The sequence below is a fragment of the Rattus norvegicus genome, chromosome 18 (genome assembly GCF_021556685.1).
Source record: "Rattus norvegicus strain SHRSP/BbbUtx chromosome 18, alternate assembly SHRSP_T2T, whole genome shotgun sequence".
Taxonomy (NCBI): Eukaryota; Metazoa; Chordata; class Mammalia; order Rodentia; family Muridae; genus Rattus; species Rattus norvegicus.
In genome coordinates this window covers 58,479,247-58,494,055 of record NC_141551.1, presented here as the reverse complement: position 1 = coordinate 58,494,055, position 14,809 = coordinate 58,479,247, and positions in this window count along the sequence as shown.

The following is a 14,809-nucleotide window of genomic DNA, read 5'->3' as shown; positions in this document are numbered from 1 at the left end:
CTTTTCCTCTCTACCTGTGACCCCCAGCCAGATACCTGAAAATCTACCTACCTTGATCTACTGCCCAATCACCGGCTTTAACCTTTTATTGATCAATTAACTTGGGGAGCAAGGTTATAGCATCACTACTGTACAGGAAGATCTATCAGTCCAGGGCAATGAGATCTTGCAGGCCAGTATTTAGCATTTGAATACCCAGCAATGTAGGACCAACCTCCTACATTTAATGCTTACATGTGCCTCTCTAACCCATATACCCTTGTATGTTGGAAGGGTGTAACTAATTTGTTTTTGTTTTAAATTTTATTTTATATGGATGTATAGCTAAGAGTTGCAGGAGACTTTGAACTTGGGCTTTCCAATGATGTTGAAACTGTTGAGACTCTGGGGATACTTAGGAACAGAGTAAACACATTTTGCATTCTGAAATGTGTACAAGCTTTGAGGGACTAGGACAGAATGTTATAGTTTGAATATGAAATGTCCCTCCCCCAGATGATGGTGCTCTGTAGGAAGTCCTGGGAAAAAATAGGGGCTAGCTGGATGAAGCCGGAGACTAGAAGCCTATTGTGGAAGGTTCTACCCAGTCACGGGGTCCTCTGCAAAGAGGGACAGATCTGTGTGAGCAAATGAACTACCTTCCAATGCAAGCCATGGGGAATCGAAGCAGCACTCAGAATTTGAGCCTGAAGATTCCTGAAAAGGACCTCTAGCCAAATCCCACACTGAGGCCAGCATGGGGGTGGCAGCCATTTGGCAGAGCGCTGCCAAGCGCATCAGGAGTGCTGCTGTTACCTTTCCTGGGTACTTTGCTCAAGGTCGCACAGCTAATCTGTGAGCTCACAAGCACCCGGCCCCGAAATCTATAACTGATGCATGATAATGTACTTAAAAAGATATTCCGTAACTGAGTAGTTTGATACGCCTCTCCTGCTTCTTTTCACCGGACCAGCCGTAGATCTTCAAAATGCTTTTAAATAAAAGACAGGATCAATGTGAAACTATGTAAGTGGTTTGAAATTTTAGCAACAACTTTTTAAAACTAGGGTTGCGGGTTTATTATTCACGGCTGAAGTGAGTCGTCAAGAGGCTGAAGTACCCAAGCAGAGAACCAGCGTGGTTTCTTTAAAAGCCTACAGCTGCTTTCTTCTTTGCTAGAAGTCTTGCAGTACTAACCAGTGAACACACGGTGGCGCGCTGTGCACACATCTTTAGCCCCCCCCTTACCCCACCCCACCCCACCCCCCCAGCAAAAGTGGTCATGGATGCTTTGGATCCCATCTAAATTCTGGAACATTTCTAATTTGTTAATGCGAATTCTCGTAAAAGCGATCGTCCTCAGCCTTGAAATCTGGAAAACGCAGGAACTCTTGGAGTGCTTACTTATGGAGCTCTACCTCACATGCACTTTAAGGAGCACAGACAGTTCTCTGTGATAGCAGTTTCTAGAAGGCACCGAGCTACTTCGCTAGACCAAACAGACTTTCTGATTTAGCTCTGTGAAGTCGGTCCTCCTGAATATTTTATTGGGCAAGCTGCTACCAACCTGGTTCTGTATGACAAATGCTCTTATTGTGAAACATATCCCATAAATCACCTGTGAAGCAGAATTTAGCCTAATCACAACCCTTTGATTCCACTCCCGAGGACAATATAATCGCACAATTATATTTAAGCATTTGTCAGTTATACAAAGGTGAAATAAGTGATTGCTCCTACCTCATATGGATGATATTTCAAGAATAACATTCCAGATTAAAACCTGTTCAAGAATGCATCTTTGAGTCTGTTGGGAACAAAGCCATGAACTGGGTTTGTATGTCTCGATCCTGAGACATCTATTCCACAGATGTGTGCAGCTGCCCCAGCCTGGAGCTGTGCTGGCCTCCTGAACATAGCTAGCTGAAAACACCATAGGCACACATACTCACCTGGGTCTACAAAAATGGGGGTGACCATTCTGGAAATCAGTCTGGAGGTTCCTCAGAAAATTGGACATTGAACTACCTGGGGAGCCAGCTATACCTCTCTTGGGCATATACCCAAAAGATGCCCCAACATATAAAAAAGACACGTGCTCCACTATGTTCATAGCAGCCTTATTTATAATAGCCAGAAGCTGGAAAGAACCCAGATGCCCTTCAACAGAGGAATGGATACAGAAAATGTGGTACATCTACACAATGGAGTACTACTCCGCTATCAAAAACAATGCCTTTATGAAATTCATAGGCAAATGGTTGGAACTGGAAAATATCATCCTGAGTGAGGTAAACCAATCACAGAAAAACACACATGGTATGCACTCATTGATAAGTGGCTATTAGCCCAAATGCTTGAATTACCCTAGATGCCTAGAACAAATGAAACTCAAGACGGATGATCAAAATGTGAATGCTTCACTCCTTCTTTAAAAGGGGAACAAGAATACCCTTGGCAGGGAAGGGAGAGGCAAAGATTAACACAGACACAGAAGGAACACCCATTCAGAGCCTGCCCCACATGTGGCCCATACATATACAGCCACCCAATTAGACAAGATGGATGAAGCAAAGAAGTGCAGGCAGACAGGAGCTGGATGTAGATCTCTCCTGAGAGACACAGCCAGAATACAGCAAATACAGAGGCGAATGCCAGCAGCAAACCACTGAACTGAGAACAGGACCCCCGTTGAAGGAATCAGAGAAAGAACTGGAAAGCTTGAAGGGGCTCGAGACCCCATATGAACAACAATGCCAAGCAACCAGAGCTTCCAGGGACTAAGCCACTACCTAAAGACTATATATGGACTGACCCTGGACTCTGACCTCATAGGTAGCAATGAATACCCTAGTAAGAGCACCAGTGGAAGGGGAAGCCCTGGGTCCTGCTAAGACTGAACCCCCAGTGAATGTGATTGTTGGGGGGAGGGCGGCAATGGGGGGGGAGGTTGGGGAGGGGAACACCCATAAAGAAGGGGAGGTGGAGGGGTTAGGGGGATGTTGGCCCAGAAACCGGGAAAGGGAATAACACTCGAAATGTAAATAAGAAATACTCAAGTTAATTTTAAAAAGTTATTATTTTTAAATCAAAAAAAAAAAAGAAAAAATGGGGGTGACATTCTTGCTTGGAATGGGTTTGGTTGGAGGTGCAGACAAATGGGAAACACAGGAAGTCCTTGTGTACAGACAGGAAGTCTGTGTGTACAGAAGGTTTGAGGGAAGACGGGCAGGCATGGACATGTGACTGCTCTCCTCACTGGCCAGGGGACAACTTAGTAAAGACCTGTGTGTGAGGCTACGGTGCAGGTGAGAGGCTGGGTGCTTTTGAGAGACCCTTGTGCAGTGAGGGGGGCGAAGGACACATGGCCTCCTTAGCTAGGAAAGGGGTTCAGGCCTCTAAATATCACGATTTAGGTGTGATGTTTGAAAGTCTTGAATCCACTGGCATGACTGTCCTCCATTCTGCAATCAGAAATTAATTGATGTCAATAAAGAAGCCTAAAATTGCAAGCTTTATTTGGGGATGATGCTTTCAAACCCTATAATATATGGCCGTTACTACATCAGCAACCAGGCCATTTCTCCTGGAGATCCTGGGTACCAGAGGAAACAGAAAACAGTGTAGGACAGTGGTTCTCAGTCTTCCTAATGCTGAGATCCTTTAATACTTCCTTATGTTGTGGTGACCCCCAATCATAAAATTATTTTCATGGCTACTTCATAGCTTCATTTTGCTACTGTTATCAATCTTAGAGCAAATATATGCGGCTGGTCTTAGGCAACCCCTGGGAAAGGGTCCTTCCGCCCCCACACAGATTGAGAAATTCTGTGGAGCATGTGCTGTAAGAGAGGCCAGAAGGGTTAAGGAAGCTGGGCTGTGTGCTGTCAGGTGTATGTTGAGACATCAAGTGGCGGTAGCAGCAGTACAAAGTGCTTAGTCGGACCAGAGATCGCCACTGTCCAAAAGCCTGAGTACCCTCCAGCTTGTCCCTCTGGGTGGCACTCTTAGCCCATAACTGTAGCTACAGCAGGAGGCCTTGCTTTCAAAAATACAGTCCGGGTTAGGAAACGATTTAGCATAAGCGAAGGAGACTTCAGATTTGGAGAACAGAGGAAAAGAAAAAGCAAAAAGGAAAGAGCCCTCTCCTCTCAAGATGAAAGGTGCCCTCGGCCTGGAAACAAGAGGATAAACAAGAGCCTCGGAGTGGATGTTTTTCCTTTTACGTTTGTTTTTGCAAAGGGTTTTTCTGCCCTGAAAAACAAACTACTAAAATAGCAAGTTGTGTTTTCATTTATAAATCCTTCTCGAGAGGAAATCTAATAATAACAAGGGGTTCCCATTGGACTCCGGCTTATTACATAATGTAAATACTTTCCGGTCCTCTGGGGAGAAGAAACCTGCCCTGAGCCAGGTACTTTGCATTCATTTGGATTCTGATTGCTTTCACTGTCTTTCTTCCATTCTCTTACCTTGAACAACCTCTCAGGCTGAAGAGGAATAGTGCTGGCCCTGTCAGCTGTACGCTGACTAGAGCGCCCCCTTCCTATAATTACATTTTACTGGAAATGAAAAGATAGAAATATTCCCAACTACTCTCTTAAGCCCCGTGTGCAGATTTCAGGGGCGCAGGACTGTACACCAGAAAGGTTTTAATCACTCATATTCTCAACCCCCTGCTATGTTTCTTACAACACACATTCCTTGATTCCGCCATTGTCTCTTTTACAAAGTAGGAAGACTAAATATGCTAACATAGCGGGTTAAAACCAGAAGTTGGGACCCGGAGTGTCCTCTCCCTACAAGGGCCATGTAATGTTGAAGGCACCCTCCTCAGAGTAGTCCTGTGGGGAGGTGGTAGATGCTATTAGGAGGCGAAGCCTGGCAGCAGAAAGTTAATCACCAAGAACATGCTGCTGGCCGGACAGTGGTGGCAAACGCTTTAAATCCCAGCACTTAGGAGGCAGAGGCCTTCGGGTCTCTGAGTTTGAGGCCAGCCTGGTTTGCATACTGAGTTCCAGGACAGCCAGGGCTACACAGAGGAATACTGTCTTAAAAAGCAAAACAAACAACAAAAGCACATGCTCTTGAAATGAATCTTGGGGTCCTTAGCTCTCCCTTTGTCTCTTGGTTTCTCAGCCACCGTGAAGTAACCAGCTTCCTTTGCTAGGCACCCTCACCAAAACAATGGGATGGAAACTTCCAAAATTGTGAACCAGAATAAACTTTTACTCTTTATAACTTTACCAACTCTGATAGGAAGTGATGGTGGTACTGAGGAACCCAGCACTGGGGTGGTACTGAGGAACCTAGTAATCGGGTGGTACTGAGGAACCCAGCACTGGGGTGGTACTAGGGAACCTAGTGCTGGGGCCCAGGCAGATCCCACATCTAGAAACAGAAAACACTACTCTTAGAATTCTTGACCAGTTCTACTATTCTGAGGCCCCCAAAATGGTAAATGGCTGAAGCTAGCCAGTGGGAGAGAGGTGGTAACCACCCATCGCCTCAAAACCCAGCCCTCAGCAGTACCAGCTGAGGTCCCATATGTATGGCTCTCTTTTGACACGCTGCATCTGAATTCCTGATCTTGAGGACAATGTTGTCTCGAGGTCAACAACAAACTGCTGTCTTACGCCCCTGAGCACTGTGGTAGTTTGCCAAGGTACAGGTAAACAGGCTCAGGGCCTGTCCTGTGAAGCTTCTATCAGCTTTGCAAACAATGCCTCCACTGTGAAAACTCCACAACCCGCCATCACAATTGTTCTTATTTTCCCTAAGATGCCTCATTGGACTTGTGGGCTTTGAGTCCTTTCCATACTCATCAGGACACTGAAATCCCTTGCAGCTGACTGGCGTGGGAGTCCATGGGCTTTGGCGTCTCAGAGCCTCTTTAACCCAAGCGAGTCAGGTGCAGGGGAATCGCTAAGTTCAGCCGCTGCTGGCACAGCCCTGGAACACATGGACCTTAAGCTAACATCGTGCCGCCCCAATGTTCTAGGACTCCGTAGCACACACAAGCCACAGCCTGTACCGTTTCTGTTTGTCTCCCGTAAATCCCCCTGCCTCCCAAACCTCACTAGGCAACTAAAGGGAACTCCGTTGAAAGGAGGCGCTTGATAGCCTGAGGACTAACCCACAGCTGCTGATGTTAGACCGTGTGAGGAACAGGGTGAGGGGCTGATCACCAGCTACTAGAGAAGCTCTCAAGACCTTCAGTCTTCATGATCCCCAAGTAACCTGATATCTTGAGCACAGGGTTTTAGGGATCATTTCTAATAGTAACACCCTGGCCCCTTTAAGGGGATGGTAACACTAGAACTTTATAAAGTCTGGTAGTGTGTGTATCTGAGCTTCCAGAATTCAGAACTGCCAGGATAATGCATACTGAGTCTACAGCCTTCCCTGAGTGAGGCTCCCCATCCTAGTGTGTCAAGCAACTCAGGTCAGGAGAGCCGCTATGTTTTTCTGGACATGCTGGACCACTGCTTAGACCGACTCTTCACCCCTTACCTCTGACTTTGCCTCTGCAGCTCCTTCACTCCCTCTACAGCATAAACCTTTTAAGGCACAAATATCCCCAGGCATCCAGCAGTCATCCTCTGATGGGGTCCCGAGTACGGCATCAGGCTATGTCCGGTGGCTCAGGGATAACATTAGGAAGAAGTGTGGGTTTTGGAGACATGATGGGACAGCCTAAATAAAAGCCAGTGGGGAAGATGAGGGCAATTATTTGCTTAAGGAATTCTTTCCATCATAGTTTGCCTCTGGCCTAAGAAAGAGAGCCTGGAGACCAGCCAGTTGCTGGAACACATAGTTTTTGATGGGCTTTATTGGCTCACTGGAAAGAGAGACGAATAGCTAAACTCAGAACTTCAAACCAGGGTCGGGGAAGGATACCCAGGTAGGTCTCATGGACTGAACGACTGTACCCAGCCAGACACCTGTACTCTGCTCTGCCTTTAAGGAGCAGAGCTTGATGGGAGGGCTCCAAGTAGCCACAGAAGCTAAGTCTCTGCCTGTCTTTCTGCTCCTTTCTGATCCCAGCCCTGATCAGTGATCCATATCCCATCCAAGCAGCTTCTCCAACATTCACCTGGCCTGCCTTGCTCTGGCTGACCAGAATGTGTGGCTGGAACTCATTTCTGCTCTGCCCAGAGCCTTGTTAACCTTAGAGGTCTCCTCATGACTTTTTTTTTGCCCCAGCTGGCTTCCAGCTAGCTGTCAAGTTTAATTCTCAGGACATAATGACAAGTGGAAGGCAGTTCTCACCCTACCTACAGGAGTGTCTTCCCCTGCAGACTGAACCACCAGGAGCACTTGGCTTGTGGGTTTGTCTAGTAAGGGTTTCTACTTTGATGGCTTCCAGTAACCTCCCCTCTCCCTGTGATTAGCGCTAGTCCTGAAGATAAATGGGAAACACCTCGACCTTGTGGTGCCAGGTGAAGAACCGGAAGCAGCCAGCAACCTGAGCAGGTTTTCCTCCTCCAACATTGGGTTCCTTAAGTTGTGGCCTTTGCTGCTACAGAATCTTACCTGTTGATTTTGACCCTGGAGTACCAAATTGGACCTATGAGTAAGACTAAGGATTAGCCAAAAATTAACCAAAGCAAATGACAGAGTGCAGCTTTGATGGTCAAGATGAGCTTTCTAGTCAACCCTTTGTTTCCTCTTTATTGAAGGACGAGTTTCTGAAAAGGTTTAGCAGCCCTGTGTCTTCTGTGTTCTGACTTCTTCTGGAAGCCTTGCTTTGCGAGGTTACTCACCTTTCCCTGGCCCCATCAGATCAGCTGAGTTGGAGCCCCAGACTCTCAGAGGCCAGTTGTAGGTGCAGACCAGTAAATGTTCACACACACGCACACACACACACACACACACACACACACACACACACACACACGCACACATGCATGCGTGCACATACTATAAAGACAGTACAAAAATCTTCTGGGAAGAGCTGTCGCCTCTGTGATTCTGACAGTACCAAGAGCCTGACTGCCTTGTTTGTCAGGAAATCAACATTAAGGACACTTGTTGCCGTGTCTGTGACATTTTCCCAGATTTTTATCTGGTTCTTTCACAACTCCTGCACTAAGTAATAGAGGGAACTTTATAGTTTGTTTTGCACCTGACAATGGTTTTGGATCCAAGATTAAAGTAACATTCATATTAGGAGAAATAAATTTATTTTACACAGAATTGAGTGTTTTTAGTTGACTTGCAAGATAGCTTTTGATGCAAAAGTTCTTTAGTTTCATTGCCAGAACGCTGATGAAATCAGTTCATGCTCTGGTTCTATTTCATAATCTCCTATACATTTAATTTCATGTAGAGCAGTTCTTAATGAAGTGGGGCTTTGGGGTTGCTAGGGAACCAGATGGCCCAGTGTGTACTCTGTGTGTGGCTGCTATGAGTAAAGGCTGCATTTTATGGGAGGAAAGGAGACAAAAAGAATTATTTTTAAAGTGTTTACCAAGTTTATTCCTACATTGCAAGAATCTTCAGAAAAGAGTCAGAGCTTTCTTAAAACTTTGGCTAAGAAAGAGGGGGGGAGGGAGGAAGAAAGGAAGAAAGGAAGGAAGGAATATTTCTGTCCTGTTATGGAACAATTGCCCTGGTGATGGAAACCACTGGTCACAGACAGAAGGCTCAGGTCACACAGTAAGGACACTGAGAAGGACATGCATGGAGCTCTTCAGAGCTTGCTTCCAAATGCCACAGTCTGTCCTTCAGCAGGTGACATCATAGTGAAGGAACCACCCACTAGACCTGGATGGGAGCCCCAGGTCACTGTACAAATGAAAAGTCTGCAAGGGAGTTTTTGCTCACCCCAACAACATGAGCATGTTCGATATCAATACATGTATGTACATGCAGAGAAGGAAGTATTCATGTACGCAGAGAAATCCACCACACAGTATCATGTATGTGTACACAAATAATCCCACAGATATGTGTGTGTAGGCACATATGCAGAGCACACAATCTCTCTCACACACACACAGAATACAAAGTACCAGGTCTTCTGGTTGCCGCACACTGGTGTGTAGACAGAGAGTACGCAGTCCACCTGATCCCAGATTTTCTGTACGTACCTGTATCTCTGTCCTTTCTTCATTCCTCCATTGCCCTAGTAAGGTTTCCAGGACCACTGGCTGCAAACACATGGGGACAGAAACACAGACACACCACACATCTAATATCCATATGCTCATACACTGACCAGCACGTGCACCAGGAAAGCATTAACACACTTATACACATAAGACATAGATGCACACACACACCAGTATTAGGAGAAACAGGGTTCGCTTTTCCAGGGAAGAGGCTGCCTTAAATTAAGGACCCCTTTAACAGTTCCTCTGTGAGCAGAGAAGAGGGACATGAATAAAGAGACGGGGGTGAGAAGCAAGAGGGGCCAGAGGGGCTCTGTCTGCAAAACTGTCGTTTCCTGGGCTCGCCAGGATGGTCAGTGACCGGTGAAGTAAGAATTCCCATGTTTAATGTTTCTTTGACTCCCACAAGGCCACAATATTATGACTCATTGTGCCCTATCAGGGTCAGCTGGCTAGTGGGAGGACCACACAAAGAACTGACTCTCCACTCTGGACCTGTGAGAGAATAGACAGGAGAAGACATTTATGCAGGCCCATGTCCATGACAGAGCCCCCAGGAATGGCCACATTAGGAACCTGTGAAAGACAACAGCAGGCAGACAGTGCTTGTCACCTCCCCCAAAGAGTCCATCTGAGATCTTCGGTGAGTGTTCTAGAAACTGCCTGGATATCACAGGGTAAATGCTTTTGCTGCAAAGAGGTAGAGCAGGTTTGAGCCTTAAGCCTGGAGCGGCTTAGCCAAGAGGGAATGACAGGGGCATCACACAGCAGGGCATACTCTACATGCAGATGGCCTTCTGTAGGGCATTTATTGACACCTAATAATAGCACGCCCCAGTCACATGAAAGCTCGGAGACAGATAATTAGATAGCGAGGCCTTGCCTTTATGACTTGTGTAACCAAGAGACTCGCTCGACCTGTCTGCCTTTTATTAGCATGTAATAGCATCACATTTTATGGGAAGTTCCTTCGGTTGGCTCTCCTAATTAGATTTAACTGAAAGATGAAAGTCAAATCCCGCTCCACAAAATCCCTGGGAAAAGAGCTCCTTGGTGGTGAACACAGCAATTCAACATGAAAGCCACGCACATCAAAGGTGTGCAAAATAAGAGGGGTATGATGTCTAATGCTCCGTGGGCCCACAGTTATAAACGCCCCTCTAAGCCTCCACCCTTGGGCTGGCACGGGAAGCCCAGTGTATGTAACCCAGGTATCCTGACTTCATTTTCCAGAAGCTATTCAACCTCTAGGGCAGTGGGTAACCCAAAAAAAGTCTTTCTTTTTGCCTCCTTTTTCTGAATGGGAATGAAATGCACCAAGATAAACAAGAGCTTATTCTTCATTAAATGAGCTTCCCAAAGAAGAGATGGAGACCCCTTCAGGTTCTTGGAAACAGTTACTCCTTTTCCAGAGCAACTGATTCCTTTGAGTTTTATGAAATGTTCGGCCATGCAGCCACTGTGATTCCAGAGAACTTGGCACTGACCATGGCTCACCTCTAGCTAGAGTTTACTCGTTGACAGCATATCCTAACACATACCAAGGCCACATCTGGATTGTTCTTATTTGCGTGGCCTTCCATTCTGGTTGTCCAGATGTACGGAGCTATTTTTATACCGTTTGGTCTTGTTGAGTTGTAGGTATTTCCGTAAGCTGCCTTGAGCCATTTTTGGAATAAAGTCGGATATAAATAAGTAAATAACGAATCACGGGTTGCACATTGAAGAGCTCAGATGCTTTAACCATACAGCCTAAGCTAGAGCAGGAAGAGCTAAGCCAAGAACGCAAGACATCCATTCAAACACAAATAACCAAGCTCCAAGACAAGCGAGCAAAAGCTGAATTCACAGCCCAACCCTCTGCTCCAGGGGGAGCCTTACCCAAATTGAACCAAGGAAATAAAGCCCCAGAGTCCCTGCCTCCAGCCACATTCTCAATATACCAGAACTTCTCTCCTTGCAGACTCATCTATTTGAATCCACTTCAGTAAGTACCTTCTGCTGGCAAGAAGGATGGAGTCTCCCAAAGGTAAAATGGTTGAAAAAAATACCTTCATCTACTGCGTGCTATTTTGTGGATTATGAACAGTGCATCCCATGAACGCTAGGCACAAAGATGTACAACTGTCCGTGTCTTCAAACAACCATCACAACTACATACGTGATTTATTTTTCTCTTCAGAAACACTGAGTCATCCCAAGTTCTGTTCTAAGTCAGGAGTGGGAATATGGATGCGCGGGATGGAATTTAAAACTTTGCACAGGCAGTGTGGTCATTCTGCCAGGAAGCTACCGTCTGAGCTCAGGCTAAACCTTCTCTGAGTTCTACGCTGGTGGGGTTTTCTGAACCTCTGTGTTTCTGTACTGTACTGCATAAAAGAGCCAACTTCTCTTCTGAAGCTTTCCAGACAACAATTTCAAAGTTGAATGTCTTATTTGGGAAACAGTCACTTATTTATTCTATTGGAATTAATTTGATTCAGTAAAATAGGAGTGGGCTTTCTATCCATATTACAAATATCTGAGATAATTCAGCTACAAAGAGGATTTGCTGCTGTTGTTCATAGCTTTAGAGACTTTTGCCTATGCTCATAGCCTGGCACTTTGGGCCTACAGCACCCCAGCCTTAGCAGTGGCATGTGGTGGAACAGAATTGTTCACTTGCCCTCAGGAGGTGAAACAGACAGAAGAACACACTGGGTTCCTCCTCCAAGCCTATCCTCCAAGCACTCTGTTGACCTAACTTGCTTCTATACATGCCCAATAGCTAAAGATTCCACGACCTCCCAATAGCTCCAGATGACAGCCAAGGCTTTGTTACACGGGCCTGTGGACTCTACTTAATACAGGGAAGCAGTGTCATTAATTTTATTTACGATGCCTCCTGCGTCGGAAGGGTGGGTTCCTGTGTAGAAATATTTTGGAGATTGGGTGAAAAAAATAAAGGCAAAGCAGTGACTAGGAGCACTTGTGTCCAAGTGGGACTAGGAAAGCTCCACTTTCAGGAGAGTAGGAATAGAAAGGATAGGCAGTTAGTTGGAGGGGAACCAAGTGGAAGGAGAGGCTAATATTCAGACAGAACCAGGGCCATGGGTAAAAACAGACAGATTTCAGCACAAGAGAAGAAAGCATTTCCCAGAACTCCAAGTTTCTAAGTGGGATAAGAGGCCTTAGAGAGTTGGGCAATGTCCCTGGAAGGGTCCAGCTGGCACTGGGCATCCTCCATCAGTTAGCGTGTCAAAGAATCACTCCATTGGATCTAGGTGGAAACTGATGAGATCAAAGCTTTGTTTGCGTGTATAGTCCTGTTTTGTCCCTACACACTTTCTGCCCTTTAGTAGTGAAAGGGTTAAGCCCCAGAGATCAGCTTACTTCACACCACACCGGTCTTGTAGAAATTAGTGAAGCGCTGCTGGGATAGCTGTTCAGACTTTCGAATACTTGGCTTAAGTCACAGCATCTGAGGAGGCTCACTCAGGAGCTTCAGTTAGCATGTCCTCTGGTAAAACACAGGCTGGGTGGTTAGCAAGAAGAAAATGGTGGCACGTCACAGGTCTAACAGGTACAGGCAGGGTAGCTGTTTTGAACTTGTTTCTTAGGAGAATTTTGGAGTGAGCTCCACCCACAGAGCTGTGTAATAAGGTTGCAGAGTTGCAGGCTGTGATGGCACAGTTCCTTCCTATGTATCCAAAGCAATCTAACGACAATCACGAGTGATGTCTTCTTCCCAGCAGCTGTCCTTCCCTGGCAGACAGAATATTATGAAGTAGAATTAGCTAAAGAAAAGACCCTAAAATGTATCCAAACCCCAAAACTAAAGCTTGTAAGACTTGGTTAAGTGGGTAAGCAGATTTATCTTTGAGGCATTCAAGGATTTTCATAAATACAGGAACAGACCACACTTCTGCATATCTGATAAAATGCACTTGTGGAAATTAATTTAGATGGTTAGCAAGGTCTCAGATTTTTCAGACCAGGATAGTTTCAGCATCAGGGATCTTTTCTGAGACGACACAGGATATTTTATTTATATAAAAAGGGTAAGAGTTCTAGACAAGACAAAATTATCTAGGACAGGCAAATCCAGAGACAGAAAGCAGATTGGTGGTGGTGGTGGTGGTGGTGGTGGTGGTGGTGGTGGTGGTGGTGGTGGTGGTGGCAGTGGTGGTGGTGGTGGTGGTGGCGTGGTGTATGTGTATTTTGTGTGCCCATGCACATGTCCCACATACATGCAGGCACCAAGGAGACCAGAAGAGGCTGTTGGATCCCTTGAAGCGACAGTTACAGGCAGATAGAGGCTTCCAGACATAGGTGCTGGAAACCAAACTTGGTTTCTCTATAAGAGCAGCAAGCCTTCTTAACCAGTGGTTGATGCCGATGGCCCTAAGAGTAACTTTTAAAAGAGACTTTGTGAGTGATGGGATATTCTCAGAGGAGATAATGCAGATGATCACCTGAAGTGGTGAAGTACTGAGTTTCATGGAATTGTACTCCTGAAGGTGGTTAAAATAACAAATCTGCACTAGTGTCCTTCAAATAGGTAAATCATTACTCAACTTACGTGTAGGCGTTGCTTTTATGTAAGTCTAATTGTATGTCACTCTTTCATGGAAACATATACGAGGATTCACAGACAGCCTTAGTTAATGTCACCTTATCTACTCAGAGACAACCCCATGAGGACAAGTTAGCATGGTCACCCTTTGATCTCCCATGTGGCCTCTCTCTGTCTCACGTGTAGGAGGGTGCAAGATAGGACATGTATCTCCACTGGAGGCGGATGCCTAGAGACTAACCATGATTCTCGCTCTAACTTGGTGTGCCCATTGGAGTCTCCTGGGGACTCCCATTGAAGAGCAGATTCAGAGGCCTGGACAGAGTGTGGAATCACGAATCTGCAGCCAACTATCCATATGCTGTGGTACTGACTGACACAGAATATGTACTTTTTACATGCACGTGCAGGTGTCTTTATCACTCTTCACCATATTTTTAAAGATAGGGTCTCCACTGAACCTGATGTCCGTGGATCTAGCTAGACTGATAGCACCCAGGAAGCCCCCAGGGTCCTACAGTCTCCTCCCTTAAGTGCTGGAGTTACACGTGTATGTCACTGAGAATCTGAAATGGTTGGGCAGCAAGGAAACATTTCACCAGCCGAGCTTTTTCTCTGGGCCCCTCATTCTCATTTTGTAAGACAGGAAGTCGAGGGCAGAAATGTTGAGAAATACCACAGGACTCATGTGTGGTGGGGGAAGACAAATTCACACAGGCCTGTTTGCTTTGCTTCTCTCTCTCTCTCTCTCTCTCTCTCTCTCTCTCTCTCTCTCTCTCTCTCTCTCTGTGTGTGTGTGTGTGTGTGTGTGTGTGTGTGTGTGTGTGTGTGTTGACACTATGATACAGCTTTGCAGGAGTCAGTTGGTTCTCTCCTTCAACTATGAGGGCCTGGGGGCTGGAACTCGTGTTGATTGTCAGGCTTAATGCAAGTGTCTTAACTGGCTGGCCAATGCTTGCCTCTACTTCTTGTCTAGAAAGCTAAATGTGCCAGGCAGGAAAGATATTCTACTTAAAAATGGAGGAAATTGACCTAGCTCTGCCAAACCTTTTCAGAGAGATCAGCCAGGGAGAAACCATCTCTAGGGCAAGGTCTTTGATGCTCCCACCTCCGTAAACATCATAAAGTCAGCTGCAGGAGAGGGTGAAGGGCTTCCATT